This window comes from Akebia trifoliata, chromosome 12, assembly GCF_017979445.1.
Source record: "Akebia trifoliata isolate Shusen 1 chromosome 12, ASM1797944v1, whole genome shotgun sequence".
Classification (NCBI taxonomy): Eukaryota; Viridiplantae; Streptophyta; class Magnoliopsida; order Ranunculales; family Lardizabalaceae; genus Akebia; species Akebia trifoliata.
In genome coordinates this window covers 29,866,824-29,886,662 of record NC_141386.1, presented here as the reverse complement: position 1 = coordinate 29,886,662, position 19,839 = coordinate 29,866,824, and the positions used below count along the sequence as shown (strand labels likewise).

Genomic DNA, 19,839 nt, shown 5'->3' with positions numbered 1-19,839 from the left:
TCATTATTTCACACACGGTCCTCTAGATTTCATGGAAAATCTCAGATTAGAAAAAAAAAAATCTTTTTTTTTACTTCATCCAAAGTTTTGAAAATGGATGGCGACCAAACTTCCATGGAAGTCCTAACTTTAAAATTAAATTTCAATGGTAAAAAAAAGGGTTAGTTTTTGGAAGTTCATAGAATCTTGTTCTCTACAACCCTAAAGCATCGGATCACCTTTTTCCATGCGAAAAAGTGTGTCAAGCACCCTTAGTAAGGGTGGAATCCTTACTAACCTAGTAAGGTGAGTCGGTCTGTTGTTCTTATAAGAATCTAAAAGCCGGACCCACTTGGAAGATGAAAGTCTTTCCTTTATGTTTTGTCGGCAGAAAGCCTTTGAAATGTAACATGGTAAAATACTTTTACAGCATCAAATTGGGGTTGGCGAAGTTAAATAATAATAATAATAATAATAAGAGTGCTGATTTTTGAACTCAGCCTGACGAGGGACTCAAAAACTCACCGACGTGGCATGGGCAAAAAACCGTAGATTCTATCTCTTGAGATACACAACTGATCTGCCATCTGCAGTTATGTATCCCAAGTGAAAGAATCTATAGTTTTATGCGCATGACACATGAGTGAGTTTTGAGTCTGGTTGTCAGGTTGAATTCAAAAATCATTAGTCTAATAATAATAATAATAATAATAATTTAAGCTACCTCCCATTTTCTGTTGAATCTATTGAAAAATAAATAAATTATAATAACCCTATTGTATTGGATTTTTTAGTTTTGATAATTATGATCGTGGAATCACTCTAGTCAAGTTGACCACCTGAGTCGCAATCAGAGTAAAAGGTTGATTCTTGGTCAAAGTGAGATATTGACCAATCGATCCACGGAACAGGAGTCAGGTCTTTGGTGGCTCCAATCCGAGGCCACAAGCACCAAAGTTGCCGATTGTGATGTAGTGAATGTTGTGGATCGTGCTCTTGAAAGAGATGATGAGAAAAACCCAAACCCAAACCATAAAATCGATGAGAAAAGTGATAAAATAGGTATATATACGTATGATATTTGAAAAAAAAATGGAAAATTTAATTTGAGTCAAAATTTTACCGGTTTGGACAGTGGTAAATTCGAAAATTGATCAAATATGTATTTTTCAATCCAGATCCGATCCAAAAAGTCAAAACTTAGAACTGAATTATTAATGATCTACATCCTACAAGTGCTGCCCATACCATTTTTATACTAATATCTAAAATAATAATATTTACTAAATCAAATCCAATTTTTTTTATATCTAAAATATGTTATCTGGTTGACTTGGTTCCAAATCAGTTGGGGGTTCACCAATCTAGAAGAAACCGAAGTAATCTTGTAGAGGGCATTTAGATCATTTTCGTAGTATGTGAAGAAGACTTAGCTTGAGGATTGTTATCAATTTGAAAACACAAGTTATCTCTAATTTTAACTAAAACCTAAAGAGTCGTGATGAATCTTTATTAATTGACAATTATTAAAATCATGATTTAATCAAAAAAAATTTTCAAAAAATTGAAGATTTTTGTCACTATAATCATAACCGCATCAATTTGAAGCATCCAAAAACATAATCTGATGCCACAGGTTTATAAAGGACAAAAATCAAAGAATTTTGACAAAAAAAATTCAAAAAAGAAAGTTAATTTTCATCCATGAATTTTAGTTTTTTGGGAGTTTGGTAGCCATCCAATTGCAGCACTTTTGATCAAGCTCAAAAATGAAAATTTTGAATTTTTGTTATTTTGAATCTGACTTTTTTCCATGGAATATATAAGGCTGTGGTGTTGGATTGCCAATTTGATAATCCTTGTGGGCTCAAAGACCCTTAGTAAGATTTGAAATCTTACACATTTAGTCATGCTAGTCTGATTCAAAAAGTAAGATTTGTTTGGTAACAAACTTGATAAAAGGAGCTTTTGTAATAAAATTGCAACAATATAGGTCTGCTTAAATCTCCCAATTTTTATATTTAAAATTGTGAGAAACAAAAACTCTTTCACACTAGTAAGGCTAGCCTTAGTAACTTAGTAAGATTTAAAATCTTTACTAAGAGAAGTTGAGCTCACTTCATGCCATCTAAAAACATGATCCTCTGCCACAGGGCGTACAAGAACTTAAAATAGGTCTTTTTTTCTTCCGTTAAGTGTTAAGTATCTTATGGGGGTTCAATAGCCGTCCATTTTCAAACTTAAGATCAAAAGCTCAAAAATAATATTCTTTCAAATTTGGGAGTGTTTTGCTTCATGGTTTTATTAACAATTTAACATGTTGTATGTAATTTTAAAACTCACCGAGTCGAGTTAAATTTACTCGGTAATATTGTCTGGTTTTTTTCAAAATAAAGGGTACTTTGGTAAAAATGGCATGGGATGGTCAGGGTTGTACTCAACTCTTCTTCTCTATGAGACTTTGAGTTTCAAGAAACCATCCTTTCTTCTTTCTTAAGTTTGTTTTTCTAAATCATCTTATTTTCTATAGAAAATCAATTTTTTCACTAAAAGTTTGGAAATTGATGGAAATTCATCTGAAATCGATATAGATAATGAATATCTCTACCTAATGTAAGATTTATCTCTTTATGTATTTTTTATAAAATTGATGATGTTGCTTTCATATCGTGGGTATGCTAGAATTCTCTTCTTCATGTAACTATAGGATGAAAAGGAGGGTTGTTTTTTTTTACATGGGGTTCCTTTGAGCGCCCAAATTTCAGATTTATTTCTTTCATTGGGGTTTTCTTAGAACCGTAAAGATTTTACAATTGAAAAAAGAAAAGAACCGTTGGTTTTTGGGTGAAAATTTTTAGATCCCTATAATGGATAAGATCCCCTAAAAATTTCATTCTTACAACATTTTTTTACTTAGGACTTCTTTGAGGACATAGAATTTGATGAAACAAAGCAGGGTAGTTGTGGGTTCCATGGGTAAAAAAAATTCTAGATCCCTATAATTTCTTTTACTTGGGGTTTCTTTCATAACATAAAGTATATATGCATCATTGTTTATAATTTTTAAATTTTCATCTTCATATTAATAGTTCAGCTCCTGCAAGTGAAATTCTTTTGTTCTGCCCCCCTGGTTGTTATTGCGTTTAAGGTCATAAAGGGAACCCATATCTTTCTCAATGCATTGGTTCTGTATGGTTTAAAAGTTTTGAATTGGGTTGGTTTTTTGTGAGGATGATATCTATGATGAAAATGGAAAATTCTTTTTGGAACAATTTTCTGATGTATCAAGGATTGTAATGAAAATATTTTAGTCTATGATTTTGTTCATTAAACTTCTGTTTCAAGCAAACAAGATTTGGTTCTATTTCGAATCTCTCTTGGATTCTTTTTTATATGAAAATGAATCAAACCGCTGTTCCCGACAACGACGCTAATTTATTCGGACTTGTAGTGGATTGATTGCAGATTGAAATTGAACAAATGATAAAATAAACTTTGGTGAATAAGATTCGTTTCACAAGGACAATAGTGATTCAACTTTTCTTTCAAATTGAAACCAAAACAGATTTTGAAAACAGATTAAAAACAGTGTTAGAGAAATTACAGCTAAGAAGTAGAATAAAATTGAAGTAATAGTATAAATTAAAGTAGTGTAAAATAGTAGATTATTGCTACAAAATCTTTGGTTTTGGAGATTCACAGCACCGCATGTTTACATTCGATGGTAACATTATTTTCCATATTTAACATGCAAAAGATATATTTTAATTTTAAAATCATATTTATTTAGTTTTCTAAAAGAAGTTAAAACAAGGAGTTGATCAACTTGGTAAACTGATTCTTTTCAAATTTATATATAGAGTCACTTCATAATTCCATTGAATCTATCCATCCAATATTTAAAATTAGAGCTATGTTATGATCATTACGTTTCAGAATGTAATTTCGTCCCAGCCATTCGATTTTGGCTAATATTGGAATGAAACATTGATCTCAGAAATGTTTCGAATTGTCCCAAAATGTTTTTCAGTCTCAATTTTTCTCTGATTGAAGCATTATCTTGAGACATGATTTTAAACTTAGTTTATGACTTACAAAAAATAGCTATTCCACGAGGGCTCTTGTATAATTTGTTTTCCTCATTATTATTATTTGGTATTATGTAGGTGTTGGCCTATCAGTGCTCATTATATTTCTAACCTGGTGTTGCTACTTGTTGATTTTGGAGCTGAAGAAAAGAAAGCTCATCAAACGCAAACAAGAATTCTTTAAGCGAAATGGTGGTTTACTATTAGAAGAGAAGATGTCTTCCAACGAAGTTGGTATTTTGAAATCCAAAATCTTCACTAAAGAAGAACTTGGAAAGGCCACAGACAACTACAATGAAAATAGAATCCTCGGTAAAGGAGGCGCTGGTGCCGTTTATAAAGGAATGCTTCAAGATGGTGGAATAGTAGCTATTAAGAAGTCAAAAACAATGGAAGAATACCAAATAGATCAGTTTGTTAATGAGGTTAGCCTTCTTTCCCAAATTGTCCACAGGTATTAAAGAGATATAATATGATGATGCAACCAGTAACTTTTCCATTGATACTGTGTAATATTTATACAAGTAGATCAAGTCATGTTTGGTAAACATAACCACAATTCAAGGCTAAACATATGTGGGTAATTTCCTAATAAGCATAAATCAAGAGATTCCATTAATGTGAGGAATCTGCTTTCCTAATATTAAGCATAAATCAAGGGATTCAATTTATGTCAGAAATCTGCTTTCCTAATATGGCCCCGCAAGATGGTGCTCCCGTTAGAGACACCAATCTTGGATAGAAGAGAGTGAAAGCGTTGTCGAGAGAGAGGTTTAGTAAGTCCATCAACCAACTGGTCATTAGAAGGGACATGAGTAACACGAAGATCACCATTCTGCACCTTGTCACGAACAAAATGGAAGTCAACAGCTATGTGCTTCATGCGAGAATGAAAGACCAGATTTGCACATAAATAAGTAGTACCTACATTTTCACAATAGATAACCGGTAGCTGCTTGGAAGGGATTTGAAGTTCATGAAGAAGAGATTGGATCCAACATATTTCAACTGTGGTAGATGCAACAGACCGGTACTCAACTTCAGTTAAGGAGCATGCAACAGATCGTTGTTTCTTTGAACTCCAAGAGATAGGATTTTTGCCAAGGAAAATAACATAGGCACTAGTGGAGGTGCGATCATTCTTGTTACCCACCCAATCAGCATTGGAAAAAGCATGTAGAATGGTAGGGGAGTTCTTGTGAAGGAATAAACCATGATGCATTGTGCCCTTTAGATATCATAAAACCCGTTTAACTGTACTCCAATGATTTGTTGTCGGCTTGTGCATGAATTGAGACAATTTGTTGACTGCATAGGCAATATCCGGTCGTGTAAATGACAAGTATTGTAAGTTACTGACGACATGACGATACTCAGTGACATCTACCAGATTAGAACCATCTACCAAAGAAAGAGTAGCTATTGTAGAGATAGGAGTTTGCACATCATTAGCATCAAGCATTTTCGTACGATCAAGTAAATCACGAATGTACTTTTGTTGGGAGAGAAAGAGCCCCGTTGCGATAGAGGTGACCTCAATGCTAAGAAAATAGTTTAAAGCACCCAAATCTTTGATAGAAAACTTGTCACCAAGTTGCTGCACAACCTTGTTAATCAACACTTGAGAATTTTTGGTGAGAATAAGATCGTCAACATAAACAAGGAGTAATAGCATAGCATCCCCATGTAAGTATATAAACAACGAATTATCAGATTGAGAGTTAGAGAACCCAAGAGATAAGAGATAATAACGTAGTTCATTATACCAAGCATGAGGTGCTTGCTTAAGACCATAAAGAGCCTTGTGAAGCTTTCACACAAGATGGATTGCTGGCATCAATGAAACCTGGTGGTTGTTGCATGAAAACATTCTCGATCAAATGGCCATGAAGGAAGGCATTGTTAACATCAAGTTGATGCAAGGACGAACCAGAAGAAACGGCAAGACAAAGAACAATGCGAACTGTCGTGTGTTTGACAACCGGACTAAATGTTTCAGTGTAGTCCAAACCTAGTCGTTGATGAAAACCCTTCGCTACGAGACGTGCCTTATAACGGTCAATAGAGCCATCAGGGTGCTTTTTGATTCGAAACACCCATTTGCATCCCACAAGGTTTTGATTGGGTGCAGGAGGAACAAGTAGCCAAGTACCATTTCGAATAAAAGCATTGTATTCATCGGACATTGCTGCACACCATTGTGGGTATTTAAGAGCTTGAGTGGGTGAGGTGGGCTCAAAGAGAGGGTCATTGATGAGTTTGACAGCTGTGAAGAAACGCGGGTTAGGCTTGAAAACATTATTTTTGGATCTTGTAATGGGTGGCGAGGGTGGTGGTTGTTGGTTAATAGTAGGTGATGAAATTAAAGGTGGAGAGGGTGGCTCCGTTTGTGGCATGAAATCTTCATATAGAGACTTGTCAATAGAGGAACATAATGAAGAGGGCGTTGACAACTGACCATGCACCATGGAAGGTAGAGAATTTTGTGGAGTGTTTGAGGGGATTTGATCAATAGTAATTAATGTGGAATTATCACATGGAGGGTGGGAGATTTGAGAGATATTTTTATGGGAAGGAGTTACCACATGGGTGGTTGAGGAAAATATGAGATTTTGAATATAAGAGGAAGTATGGGTTGGATCATGGATAACAGGTAACCAATGTGAAAGACCTTTAGATGAATTTCTAGGTAAAAGGGTACCAAGAGACTTGTAAGGGAAGGTGGATTCGACGAAGTCAACATGTCGTGACACAAAGATTCTTTTGGTAGAGGGATCAAAGCATTTAAATGCACTTTGAGTGGAAGAATATCCAAGAAAGATACACGACATTGATAGAGCCTCTAATTTATTATGTGTATATGGTTTAAGCCAAGGATAACAAAGACACCCAAATACTCGAAGCTTGCCATAATTAGGTGAGGTCCCAAACAACTTTTCGAAAAGAGAAAGTATAGATAGAATTGGTGTAGGCATTTGATTGATGTGGTAAGCAACTGTAAGAAAGGCATGAGACCATAAGTGGAGTGGTAGGTTGGCTTGACTGAGCATGGTTAAACCTGTTTGGACAATGTGATGATGTCGACGCTTCGCAGTCCCATTATGTTCAAGAGTGTGCGGAGGTGTAAGAAAATGGGAATACCATTGGTCTCAAAGAAAGCTTTCATTTTGAGAAATTCCCCTCTATCTCCACAACGACTTTGAATTTTGGAAAGATAACAAAAACTTCAAATTTATGTTTCATGGGATAAAGCCAAATGTATTTCGTAAAATGATCAACAAATAAAAGATAATACTTGAAACCATCATGAGATAGTATTGGAGAGGGTCCCTATACATCATAATAAACCAATTCAAGTGGAGATTTACTACGAAGAGATGAAATTGAAAAAGGAATCTTGTGCATTTTATTACACTTGTAGGAATTACATGACTCAAAATGACGAACAGAAGATGATACAGGTAAATTAGATGCACGAATAACATGACTCAAATTTTTTGAAGATGGGTGACCAAGGCGATTATGCCAAGCTTGAAGACTCGCTTTAATAGTAGCAAGAACAAGAATTGGAGAAGATGAGGTTGGTTCATTGGTAGGCCACTCATAAATGCCATCTTTATTCATTCTTTCCATTAGATGTGCCCCCGTATGAAGATCCTTCACCACAAACAAAGAGGGTCAATGGAAACATTGTTGGTGGAACAAAATTTTGAAATGGAAATTAAATTCTTTTTCATGGTGGGAACACAAAGAACATCATAGAGAACAATAGGCTTAGAGGAAGAAGAGAGGTTGGTGGTGCCAGTGTGAGTAATTTTGAGAGTTTTACCATCACCAATCATAATGTCATCGTGACCTTCATACTCCGAGTGAAAAGACGGATTATTAAGATCAGAAGTCACATGATGCGAAGCACCTGAATCAACGAGCCAACTAGGAGCGGATTGAGAGGGTTGAACGGCAAAATGAGCACAAGGTGGAGCAGAGGAAGGGCACACTGTGCAGCAAAATTTGGTGAATACGAATGGTAGGATGGTTGAGACATCCACGGCATAACACTAGGGAGTCTACGACAGTTCTTTGCAACATGTCCTGGCTTATCATAAAATTGGCACACAACTTTGTTGAAATTGTGAGTAGAATTATTACCATTTTTGTGTTGGTAATTTTGACCTTGGCCATGACGTTGTTGTTGATTGCCATCTAAGTAATTGCCATTTTTGCCTTGCCTATTTTGATGGTGGTTGCTTCGGTTGTGGGAGCCCGATTTGTTGGCAAAGTTGGCAGTAATGAGAACAACATCAGTTTGAGATTCTCGTTTGAGATAAACCTCATAATCATTAAGCTTATTGTGTAACTCTTCGAAGGAAATAATGATGTCACGTGCACGAATGGCAGCATCTATTTCCTTGTAATCAGTCCCAAGGCCATTGAGAACGTGGAAGACAATCTTATCATCATCCAGTGGTACACCGACAGTTGCCATGGAATCAGGAAGAGTCTTGATATTTTGCATGTAGGCAGAGATGCTGGTGGTGCCTTTGGTTGTCTTGCTTAGTGTGTCACGGATGCTCATGATACGTACACGAGTCGGCTTGGCGTACATGGTTTCAAGTTTGGACCAGATATCGCTTGAAGATTTTGTAGAGGCCACAAACGGTATAACTTGTGCAGAGAGGGAAGCAACAAGAGCACATCTAAGGAGATGATCTTGTCGGATCCAGAAGGTGTGATTGGGGTTGATGGTTACTTTGGTGTTTTCTTTGATTGTTGTAGGAGGACAAGAAATGGTGCATCGACATAGCCGAAGAGGTCATAACCGATGAGAAGCGAATACCATTGTGTGTGCCAAGAGATATAATTCTCTGGAGTAAGTTTGAGAGGGGCTTGGGCAGCAAAGTTTATGGCAATCAAACTATTTTCAAGGTTAAGGGAATTTGAAACAGTGAGATTTGTTTGACTGGTTCCAGTATTTTCTTCAAACATTTTGATAGAAGTGAGGAAGAAGAAGAAGAAGAACAGATAAAAAACAATGCTTGTTTAAGCCAATAGGCTCTGATACCATAAAGAGAAATATAATATGATGATGCAACCAGTAACTTTTCCATTGATACTATGTAATATTTATACAAGTAGATCAAGTCATGGTTGGTAAACAGAACCACAATTCAAGGCTACACATATGTGGGTAATTTCCTAATAAGCATAAATCAAGAGGTTCCATTAATGTGAGGAATCTGCTTTCCTAATATTAAGCATAAATCAGAGAATTCCATTAATGTGAGAAATCTGCTTTCCTAATATTAAGCATAAATCAAGGGATTCAATTTATGTCAGAAATCTGCTTTCCTAATAGGTATGTGGTAAGATTATTGGGTTGTTGTTTAGAAGCCGAAGTTCCATTACTAGTTTACGAATTTGTCTCCAATGGAACCCTCTACGACCATATCCACGGCTCTATGTCATATATGTCATGGGAAGATCGATTAAGGATTGCGACAGAAGTAGAAAGCGCCGTAGCTTATTTGCACTCATCTACTTCCACACCCATTCTTCATAGAGATATAAAGTCTGGGAACATACTCTGAAATGAGAAGTACAAAGTAAAATTGGCTGATTTTTAGATTTCAAGGTCTATTCCCGACGAAAGAACTCACTTAACTGCATCACTACTACAAGGGACTGTAGGATACATGGACCCAGAGTTCCTTGAGAAAGGGCAATATACAGAGAAGAGTGATGTTTATAGTTTTGGGGTAGTTCTTGTGGAGATGTTAGTAGGGCAAAAACCAGTATCTAACTTTAAAAGTGATGAAGAGAGATATTTAAGAAAATATTTCATTTTGTCGATGAAAGCAAATCGACTTTTTCAGATTTTGGATGATAGAGTGGTGAGAGAAGGGAAGGAGGAAGAGTTAATAAAATTTGCAGTACTGGCAAGGAGACATTTGAAGTCCAAAGGCAGAAAAAGGCCAACAATGAAAGAAGTTGCTTCTCTGCTAGATGAGCTAAGAAGGTCGCATAAGAGTCCCTCCAAAACTAATATAAAGGCTGAACCAGGTAATGAAGGTAGCATTGTGAATGCATTTGATGTTGAATTTGGAGCATCATTTAGTGAGTCGTCCTATCAAGAGAAGAAGGATTTTCCTCAGATTTTTACTATTTAACATGGTGGCATGTATGTGCGTATGATTGAGAAAATTTAGTTTTCATGAATGGTGCCTTGTATTTGTAATTAAGCGCATGGGATGGTTTGCGAAGAGGCACCACAGTATTAGAAACTACAAACTTTTTGTCTTTTAATTTATGCTGTTTTATGACTTCCGTTGATCCAAGTATAAAGCAAGGCCATAACATTACATTTTACAAGAAATAAAAATTGAGCCATGCAAAGTTGATTCAAACAAAAGATACTTAAGATAAAAATCTATCTGTTGCACATTCCACATCAGTTGAGTATATTTGGGTATCTTTTTCTTTTTCTGAGTAAGTCTAATATCATTCATAAACATTTTAAGTTATTCTCCCAGTGTCATAAGAAAGAGTAATGATAATCTGACACCTCCACTCCATGTGGCATATTCCACCATACACCCCTAACATGGCATGTGCCAAAATCATAAACTTTTTTCATCGGGATACATAACTGCACAGATTTATGGGGATGTGCAGTTGTGTATCCCGAGGAAATCTATGGTTCTTTCACATACCGTGTTAGGGGTGTGTGGAGGGAGTATACCACATGGGGGTGTTAGATTGTCACGACACTATCAAAAAATATTTTTCTAGAGATGTTTTCATTTTGAGTCGTGATAAACTGACTTTAAAAAAAGTAATGTTGAATGACCACAACACATGCATGTGCACATTATTATGAGGTGCCAATAATAGCTCTAAAAAAACCCAAACTTGCGTGGCATGTGCAAATAATTATTATTTCTCCCCAAGATACACAAGGAAAAATCTATGATCGTGCACACTTACCTTGTCAGTTTATCATTATAATAATGCCGAAGTGACCTCATTTCGCACTTTCTAGATGTGAGGTGTGTACGAATCATATATGTTTTTCATTGAGATATAAGTAAAAAGAGTCATGGTGGGGTGACACAAATGTGACAAAATGATGTGGTGTCGTGCACGTTACCGTAGATGCTTTTCTGCAAGATACGAGTAAAAAGCATATATGGTTATATGCGCGCCACCACATCATTTATGTCACCTTTGTGTCATTCTAGTATTTTCCAAGTAAAAAAACATTAATGATTTTGTGCACACCTCCACGGTAGGAAAGTGTTAAATGAGGTCACTTTTATAATCTTCTTACTCTTTCATGGCATTCGAGTTTTTTCGATATCCACAATATGGGAGTCCAATATCCTTGCAAAGGTTTTTATTTTTCCCCAGGATTTGGATGAGCACCTTGAATAAGATCTTCATTGTGATCTATTCATATCTCATGGAAACGCCATACTCGACTTTTTTTCTCCTTGAGTAAAAATAATGGTGAAGTTGTTAATCACTTCCTTATCCATTACAACCTCATTTATTCAGTTTGTTGTCATATTTATAAGCACTTTTGCATTAGTTGGAGTCTTGAGTCTATCTTGTCTTCATTTCAAACTTGGCATTACACAACTTATGACTCTCAAAGGATAGTATTTTGTGGGTGATTCATTATGTTTGCATTTTGTTGCAAGGTTTAGAATCTCGTCTTGAGGCAATGTCTTGGTTAGGAGAAAAACCGGGAGTGTCTCAATCAAAACATGCATTCCAAAACATCCAGTCTCGAAACTTATCAATGATTCGTCTAGTATCGAGAATATCGCAGGAGAGGCATTTTGAGAAAGTATGAAACTCCTATGATTTATTGGGCCCCATTGGAAGGAAAAGAACTAGAGGACTTTTGAGGGGAAGGGGCTCCATATGACCAATGTCATTTGGAGTATAAAAGCCCTCAATTTATGTTGATATGATCTTATCGTAGAGTTCCTGGACCTATTTTTTTTAAAGGATTTATGTTTAGGTGGAAGTGAGTCTTGCAACATCTAGGGCTATGTTGTGTTTTATGTCTTTTGGTTTTTGGTTGGTTCCTTTTACACAGGTCTTCTTGACCCTCTCTCTCTCTCTCTCTCTTTCTCTCATAGAAAAATGCTTACCATAATCATGTTTCTTCCATAAATACCCCTCAAGTATCATATTTTATCTTTTAGTACAAAATGGATGGGTTTTATGATGTACCTAGTTGCACGTTGGGAAACTTCTGTGAGGTCGAGGCATGCAACCGTAGGAATTAGTCCATATCTCAAATAGGGTGTGGGAGACATTCCGTTAACAAAATAAAAACCTTTTTTTAAAGGGTATTTATGGAGGAAGCATCGTTGTGATGGATGTTAATGTCCCCAAGAAGTCTTGGACGTTAACACTCCTATTTGTTAATAATCTTGTACATATAATTGGTGTTCCCCTCTCTTGATAACTGTGTGATACAAATCAAATATTTGACGTATCATGATTTATAGGAAATGAGATTACAACGAAGTCTCGTGGTCTGGAAGATGGGTACTATCAACTACTTGGACGGACTTAAGCTTCAGGAGAAACTTGTCTCAGATAGAAAATTTGGTAAAATTTCAGACACTCTCTTGTTCCTACAACATCCGTCTACATATACACTTGGGAAACAGAGAATATATCATAATTTACTGGTTCTTGAGGCTGACCTTCAAACTATGGGAGCTGAGCTTCACTATACACAGAGAGGGGGAGACATAACATTTCATGGTCTACATCAAGCTATCTTATACCCTATTATTTCTCTAAAGGATATTGGATTAGGTGCTCGAAAATATGTAGAAAATCTTGAGTTGGCGATAATTGAATTGGCATCTCTATATGGTGTGAGAGCTCATGCCGGAAGCACAGGTGAGACGGGGGTGTGGGTTGGAGACACAAGATTGGTGCAATTGGGGTTTGAATTTCATCAGGGATTACTTCTCACAGATTGGCATTTAATATTGATCCTGATTTGAACTACTTTAAGCACATTGTGCCTTGTGGAATTGATAATAAAGGTGTCACATCTTTAAGAAGAGAGACAGATATCCTGCTTCCTAACGAAGAAGTGATTCATGAGCAATTGGTCTCTTGCTTTGCAAGATTGTTCGGTTTCGATACTATTATTTGGAAAGATAATTTATCAATATTGTCAGAAAATTAAGAAACCAGATGAGATTTAGTCATAGTAGTGTGGTGAATCCATTTATGGGCTTGGAATGGGCTGAAGTTTGTGTCTTATGTATTACTGATTTATATTCGCGTTTCTAACTTTATTAGTTGTCACTCATGAATTCTTAAACCAATGTTTTGAAGTTGACAATCAAAGAAAATATGAGATACCATCGTAGAAATAGTGTTGCGGTGATAAAGATGACGGATTGTGCTGAGTATTTTAAACAGTTAGGCTTATCATTCTCTTTGATGATTCTCCAACAGAGCATGATTCATCTCAAGGAACTTAGCAGACACCCAATACTCTGCAAATTTGCACTCCCATTTCATTGGTGAATTATGATCTTTTTTTTCTTTTTGTTCCTCTTCCCCCACCAAAAATTAGTCCAATTTGTGGCATTAAAATGGGTCATTCGATTCATATGTGTAGCATCAACTAATCAATGCTTTTTGCTGTGCTTGAGATAAAATTTCTCTACGGCCACCTTTGAATAGGCTTTCTCCGCCACTTGTTCTTGTTGTAAAGTTTTGGTTTTGGATTGGCTCAATTTCCGTTTATGTATCCAAATATTTTTCTTTGCGCATGCTGATTATCCCCAAAATGATTTATTTTTATTTTTAAAATTTAATGCAAATTGTTATGGATTTGTATAGTTCATCACTTGCTCTTGGATTTTGTAGACCTTGTCAATAATTGGATTTACGTCTTCTGGTTTCAACCAAATTACAAAGAAAAAAAAAATATGACATTCATATGCAAAGAGCCCATACTATGTAGCTGGGTTCCTATGTAGTATGATTGTCATGTTAATCTCAACATTGATTCTCAAAAATAAATTAATGCGGAAATAAAGAACTTAATAATAGAGAATCGAATCTGAAAATGCCCAAAATTTGTACCTTCAGCCATTGAATCTCAAGCACGTCTTCCCACTGGTCTCTGTTTTGTTTTTGGTACTTCTAAACTCGGAATCACTCTTGATTGATGGTGTAAAATGAAGGAGAGATTAAGAGAGAGTGAGAAGTTTGGGGATCAAAACCAATCTTAAATAACCAACCTTGAACGAGGCTTCCATCAAGCATTCGTTCACGATCTGATTAGTTGCCACACTTCGATCTATTAGTGGGTCACGTCTCTAAGCCTTAAGAGACGTGATGAAGAAATCGTGAACGACCTCAAGAGCTCCGAAAATTGGGGTTTTATGCGTGCGAGAATCGGGGTAGTAGAGAATCGGGGCTAACATGTCATGGTTCCAAAAATTGCCCAAGAACGAGACTACTTGTGAGATGAGATGCCACCGTTGAGAGAACTATATTCCCCCTCTTTTTTCTCCACTTCTTTCTGTTCAATGATCTGGAAATAAAGCTCTCTTCGAGACAATTGAGATGATTTGCTGAGTCATCTAGATATCATTTGTAATGAGACGATGAAAATTTGAGATTAAAAATCATGATGACTGTTAAATTATATTTTTCTAATAAAAAGTGCGACTGTGTTGCCTAGGAAAATTAGACTGTTGAGATGGAAGGAAAAAACACAAGTTTCCTAGTGGATTTGTGCAACAAAAAACAATCCGATCGATGAATTCTAGCCATTGGATTCAAACATTTCTCATTATGGGCTTGAAACTCACTTGCCCATATATTCGTAAAGACTATGATTTAAAATGTCCTAACCCAATGGATAGAAATAAAAATTGACTTTTGTTTGTAGGAGGGAGAATCTTTCATGGGTCAAAATAGGCCCGCTGAGCCTTGGATTTCAGTGATATTTCCCTAACTCCTAGAATGGAGGGCATCCTCTTCGCTGCAAATGTTTGCACTGCAAAGTTTTGCATTGAGTTCAAGTCTAACAAAGTTTTGAGGGGAGGATAAATATTTTCAGTGTGTTGCAGTGGACCAAGCCACGCTAAGCACTGGACACTGCAAACTTTTGTTTTCACGCTGTTTTAAAATTTTTGCCAATGTAAATCAAGCGGGGCCGTAATAAAAAAATTTGCAAGCAATTAATATAGAGAGTTACTATTGCCCCACCAACTTTTACTAACGCCACACCAACTGTGTGCAACTCGCTATCGCAATAGCAGTTCTCTTAATATATTTGAAGGTATTCTCTCAGCGCTATCAGAGTATATTTTGTAGAGATGTTTTTATCTTACACTTTCAAGTAATTTTTATCATGTAGTTGAGGCTTAAAATGGGTTGAATTCTGGCCGAGTGTTAGTATACCTATATTAGTATATGAATTTTTTTATCTAGACCCGATTATGTATTCGATTACGACTTGGATCCTACTGAACAAATCATATTGGAACCTTTTTTATTTCACTAAATCCAAATCTGGATACAACTCGACCGGATTGCTTGATTCGAATTAGGTTGAGTCGGGTAATTTCATATCGTTCAATATTTTTTCTTCTATACTTATTTGTTAATTGCTATAATATTATTTTTTGCCCTTATAATCATTTTATTTTATAGTAAAGTAGTAGATAATAATATTTTGAGAAGTCTAAAATTATAATTTTCAAAGCAATGGATATGTATCCAACCTGGATCTGACTCTGATCATGGGATATCAATTCATATTTGACCGATTTTTTATTCAGATATACTCCAAAGACCCAAACCCGCTAAATTCAGATTTTGGATGAAATTTGAACCATTTATGTTCTACATGTAGTGCTATGGGTCAAGAGATCATGACCCATTATCTATTTATAAAATACAACTTAATTTTATAAAATATGATGGATTAAAAGATGCTTACTCACAATATCATATTTTATTTAAAAATAAATATTTAAAATGATTAAAAAAATTAATTTTTTAAAAATAAAAATTACTAAAACCTAATTGACTTATGTTTTCAAAATATCAGTGAGCCATATTGGATCTTGGAAGGGTCAATGTAAAGGACCATTCACAAAGTACATCTCGCTCGATTCACTACTCACCACTCTAATCCAATTAATATAAGTAATTTTTTTAGAAGGCATTTAGGTCATTTATGTTAGTATGAAAAGAAGATTTGGCGTAGAGTCGGACAGAAATTGAAATTGACATCGTTTCACACATTCGTATGCACAGAACCACAGATGCTTTTCATCATGCTTCTTACTCGTATCTAGATGAAAAGCATCTATGATTCTGTACACACATCCTTGCCACTAATGTGTGAAACAATGTCAATTTCAATGTTACTTCAGCATTTTTCAACGCTAAAATAGGGATATATCTAAGAATTATGATAATCTGACTTAGGCACGTAACATACTCAATCGACACCCCTGACGTGACAAACTCAAGGATCGTAGATCTGCATTTTTTGGAATACAAAAACACACTTCCACATAAAAAAGTGCAGGTTTGTATCTCGAGGAATGCATATCTATGATCCCCGAGCCTGTCACGTTAGAAGTGTCGATTAAGTATATCACATGCCTAAGTTAGATTATCACGACTCTATCTCTAATACTGATCAAAACGAGAGAGACCTAATATTGACAACAATTATTTTCCACAAATCAAGTGGGAATCTAATCGCGAACTGATTCTCTTTGTATCAATTCACGGTTCAACATAGAAGGAGCGTGAATCATGTAACACAAGCTAATGATAACGGTTTGACGAGGACTGTTTGATGCAGCTTCTATGAATTGTTTGGCCATACTATCACACATTTTCACAATAGTCTAAAAAAAAATTGTATTATTTAAGCGATGTTGCGAGGTCATGAATTAAGTTGACTCTTTGAAGTATGCGTTTACTAGTAAAATATTTGAATAGTGGGCTCATTCAATATTTGATTAAGTCTAAAGTTCTGGAGTGCTTGAAAGAGTTGAAGAAATTATCTCCTTTACGTGATATGGGTGGAAAAGACCCTCCTTTTGTTCTAAAGCTGATGATAAGTGTGGAAACATAACCATTAAAATTGTCTCCTTTACGTGATATGTGTGGAAATGACCCTTCTTTTGTTCTCAAGCTGATGATATAGACTTCTTGTTTTTACAAATATTTGAGTTATCCTCTATATAAATTAATAATAAAAAATGTGTGGTCAGGCCCCCTTGACCTTTATCTTCTCTTATATAGATTAATAATAAAAAAAAAATAACCTTAATGCATTTATCTTCAACTTAGAACCTTTTGCCCTTGAATATATATATATATATATATTTTTTGGCAAAACTAATCATCTTCAATATGTCTTTAGTCTCAACGGTTAAATTATTTTAAATTTATTGAATCTCATGTTCAATTCATCATTTTTAAACTCGTCTAAACCCCTTTAGATAATCTTTAAAAATTTTAATTCAAAATTTCATTGTCTTCTACATGAAAAATTCTAAAAAAATTTCCCAAAACGTGAGCAACTTTTGAAGAAATTCCCATTTCGACTAATTATTCATTTTAATTCCCAAAACATGAAAAATGAGATTGCATGTTTTCTAGAATGACGATCTCACTGGTTTAAAGTAGCAAGACTGTTAATTTTATTTTATTTTTAAAATGACAATCTCGCAGGTTCACAACGATCTCGTTACTTTGAACCAACGAGATTGTCACATTGAAAAGCCAACGATTTGGATTTTTCATGTTTTGAGAATAAAATGAAGAATTAGTTGGAATCATAATTTAGTCATATTCAACTCACGAAATGGTAATTTACCCAAAATTCTATCTTCTTGTTTAGATTTAAAAGTTTAAGTAGATAAAATCTTAGTGTTGAAGGGTAATGTAATTTTTTTTAATATTTCAAGTGGTTGAAGATCATAACTGGTTTTGGAAAGAGAGGGAAAAGGTTATTTTTGTTACATATTTAAGACAAGGACATTTAGGTTATTTTTCCTTTGCCTATTGCAGAAGACATATAAAATCAAACTTTTTTAGTCCATAAACATAACCATTAAGATAGTGGAAAAAACACATATTTCATAGAAAACAATTCATCTTTTGAGCTATTTCCTTGATATATTTTTCTTGAGAATCCCTAACATCACAACTGTCCAACTGTCCTGTTGATAGAGAACCCAACCTTGAGTTGTGGCTAGCATTTTACTTTTAGCCGTCCTCTCTCTCTTTCTTTTATGTATATAATAGAACACAATGGTTGTCACATTTCCTTTGTCTCGACCTTTATCCCCATAAAGAAAGTATTTAATGAAAATTTTACCTTTATTGTCTTTCCTCTTATATCACTTTTCAAATTTACACATTGCATTTTATCTTCTTCTCTTTTTCAATAATATCCCTTTAACTTTATTATATCTCCTCAATGATACATGCAAAGTCTAATATACACTTGACAGTGACATGTACGTTGTTAAAGACACCCCATTTTTGCACTTGCCTGATTAATCACTCATCAACTCGATTGAAACGATTTCCAATGATGGATGAATATTCCAATGCTTTATTTTGTTATCAATATGTTTCAGAAATTCGGATGAGGTATTTCAAACAAGTAAAACGTTAGAAACTACGCTACGTTAGGAAAATATGACCGAAAAACATAAAAATCATCATTTTGAGACAAAAAGAAGTTTTATGAGAAAAATCACTAAACAAATGATCAAATTACTAAAATACCCATAACATCAAAGCATCCTTAGAGCCTACATTACATTTAGGAAAATTCTTTTGAATACATAAAACAACAAATTAAAATCAAATAAATTATTTCACCAATTTTTACCAAACTCGACAAAATTAAAAAAAATGCCCTTCATAGGGTCCATGACTATTTCATGTCAAAAACCCATAAGTGACACAAACCAATACTCCTATTGAATTTTTTACGAAAAACTGATTTCAAAACATCACAAAACATTGAAAAACGACATCGAAATGCAAAAGCCCTCTTTGAGAGCAAAACGATAATTTTCTAACCCTAAAAATTTAAATTTTAAAATTAATAATTAAAACATTAATTAACGTAAAGTGAAATATTAATAAATTAAATTAAAAAATTTAAACAAATAAAATCAATCAATTGAGTCCATGGGTCAAATTTTAAGTAGGGGCCTATATAATATTTATTAAAAGACCTCTCCATTTGGGGCCCAAAGAATTAAAGATATAATTAGGGGGGTTCTCCAAAGAACTTAAAAATATTCATTGTAGATAAGAATTAAAACCCTAATTCAAAATCCTAATTCAAAACCCTAATCTTAAAGAAACTTAATCAAACTTAAAGACTTCCAAAAAACTCTATAAAAAGGAGTCACCACAACCCAATCTCGCAAGACAAGAAAAAACTCTCCCCAATCTTCTCAAAACCTTAAATCTGAAGTCCCAAGTCCATACTAACATTCAAATCTCATTTTTACTCAAAAATTACTTAGAAATCTTCAAAAAATACCTAGAAACCCTCAAAATACTTAAAAACATTCAAAAAATATTTAGATTTAGGAAGAAGACACCTCATCTCGAAGATCAAAAGCGGATCTAGTGATGGAGATAAAAATAGGAAGACTCATACGAAGAATGCACTCCGTCAGTTCTGAGGGAATCAACCATCGCAATCATCCAGGTAAAC

The 19,839-nt window shown here is 34.8% G+C and overlaps 2 pseudogenes across 1 annotated transcript; both read left to right on the top strand.

Moving 5' to 3' along the window:
* The first annotated feature begins 2,390 nt into the window (after positions 1–2,390).
* Positions 2,391–10,237, top strand: LOC147389388 (wall-associated receptor kinase-like 1 pseudogene; annotated as a pseudogene). The gene is made up of 3 exons (XR_015170999.1): positions 2,391–2,403; positions 4,146–4,521; positions 9,424–10,237. The product of XR_015170999.1 is annotated as a wall-associated receptor kinase-like 1 pseudogene (transcript).
* A 2,355-nt stretch (positions 10,238–12,592) lies between these two features.
* LOC147389387 (octanoyltransferase LIP2, mitochondrial pseudogene) lies at positions 12,593–13,287 on the top strand (annotated as a pseudogene).
* The last annotated feature ends 6,552 nt before the right edge of the window (positions 13,288–19,839 follow it).